This window comes from Mastomys coucha, unplaced genomic scaffold, assembly GCF_008632895.1.
Source record: "Mastomys coucha isolate ucsf_1 unplaced genomic scaffold, UCSF_Mcou_1 pScaffold1, whole genome shotgun sequence".
NCBI classification, from domain to species: domain Eukaryota; kingdom Metazoa; phylum Chordata; class Mammalia; order Rodentia; family Muridae; genus Mastomys; species Mastomys coucha.
In genome coordinates this window covers 31,812,947-31,814,875 of record NW_022196891.1, presented here as the reverse complement: position 1 = coordinate 31,814,875, position 1,929 = coordinate 31,812,947, and the positions used below count along the sequence as shown (strand labels likewise).

The window sequence follows — 1,929 nt, the reverse complement described above, 5'->3', positions numbered from 1 at the left end:
GCAGGAGGGCTTAAGAGGCTCAAGGGGCTGGTACCCAGGCCGGACAGGTAAAGGCCAGGGCTGGGGGGACAGTAAGACTGAACGACTGGTTTATTTTTCTCAGACTGAAGACCCAGCTGAAGGAGATGACTGTTATAAGGACTGCCCCAGGGTGTCCCCTCAGGGGCCTGAAATCCAGATAAGTGCTAATTAGCCACCACAACAAATCACAGTTAAAGAAACAGATGTCACCAGGTGGTGGCGCATGCCTTTAATCCCAGCATTTGGGAGGCAGAGGCAGGTGGATTTCTGAGTTTGAGGCCAGCCTGGTCTACAGAGTGAGTTCCAGGACAGCCAGGACAGCCAGGGCTATACAGAGAAACCCTGTCCAAAAGAGAAAGATAGGCAAGAAAGAAAATAGGGAACTTGTGAGTACATGTGTAGTATGTGCACGTGCATATATATGAAAGGTGTATATTACATGTTTATTATTATTATTATTATTGTCATAATTTTGAGACAGGGTCTCACCATGAAGCACTGGCTAACTGTAGACCAGTCTGGCTCCAACTCTTAGAGATCCAGTTGCTTCTGCCTCTGCAGTGATGGTATTGAAGACAAATACCGCTTCATCAGGCCTTAGTACTTTTTTTAATGTTTTTTGATACACTGTTTCACTTAGCCCAGGCTGGCCTTGAACCTCTGATCCTCCTGCCTCTACTCCCCAGTACTGGAATAGTGCTGGGATTATAGACCTGAGCCGCCCATGCCTACTCTTACGTGGTTTGGGGAACAGAAGCCAGAGCTTGTGAGCGTAAGCACCGGACCAACTGAGCTACACCCGGAGTCCAACCCTGAACAAATGTATTTATTGTTTGCCCAGCCGGCCTTAAACGTGTGATCTTGTGCTCACTTCGGCAGTACATATACTAAAATTGGAACGATACAGAGAAGATTAGCATGGCCCCTGCGCAAGGCTGACACGCAAATTCGTGAAGCGTTCCATATATTTTTTTTGTTTTTGTTGTTTTTGTTTGTTTCTTTGTTTTTTTTGGAGGGGAAACTAGGAATGGAGAAATTTACATGTAAGTAAAGAAAATATCTAATAAAAAAAAAACAAAAACGTGTGATCTTCCTGCCTCAGTCTTCCAAGTGTTTTGATTACAGGTGTGCACCTCCGAACCCAGCCCCGGTGCTCTACACTTTGAAGGTTGTTACATCCCCTTTCAGAGAGCAATCAGAAAGGTAGAAAGGTGATCTAAGAAGACCACCAGTGAAGGATGGAGAGGCGGGGCAGGTGCAGAATTCCAGGTCTATGCTTTTCTGGGCAAGGCAAAAGGACCAGCAATGGGACAGCAGGAGGGAAGGGCAGGAGGAGGAGGAGTGACCTGGGTTCCTATGAGGGAGCACCCTTTTCAGCTCATCACCCTGGCGATGGCCAGTCCAGGGCTTCCTGTTCCGTTTCTGTTGGCCATGTAGTCCGTATTATAGTTTACAGTTATCCCTTCAGGCAGCGAGTTCAGTGGGCCAAAACCTTAGGACTACTCTAGGCAGCCGGAGTCCAGCCGCCTTTGCTTCCTATCTTTGGGACAGAAGCCTCTATTTTCTGCGTCCTAACTGGAGGGAAGTTGAGTGCTCAGGCAGCTGTAAGTAAAAAGTAAGTTGAAGAGGCTGCAAGAGTGAAGGAGAAGCTAGAGGACGCGGGCTACAACCTGAGGTTTCTCAACCCAGGTCCTGACTTTATTATCTCTGCGTCCAAATCTCTCTGCCCATCCCGCAGGGGATCTAATTACAATAACAGTAAAAACAGTAACAGCTGCTATTTACTGAAAGCATTCCGTGAGCCATACTTACCTCCAGATAAGTGCGCTTATTTTAATTTACATCTAAAATGGTAAGAGAGACAATTCTTAGGTTCTTTCGATTTGGTTTTGATTTTTTTTTTTTTTT

The 1,929-nt window shown here is 46.2% G+C and overlaps 1 non-coding gene across 1 annotated transcript; it reads left to right on the top strand.

Moving 5' to 3' along the window:
* The first annotated feature begins 884 nt into the window (after nt 1-884).
* Nucleotides 885-991, top strand: LOC116072437. Its single transcript, XR_004111448.1, has one exon. It is a non-coding gene; the product is annotated as a U6 spliceosomal RNA (small nuclear RNA).
* Nucleotides 992-1,929: the final 938 nt, after the last annotated feature.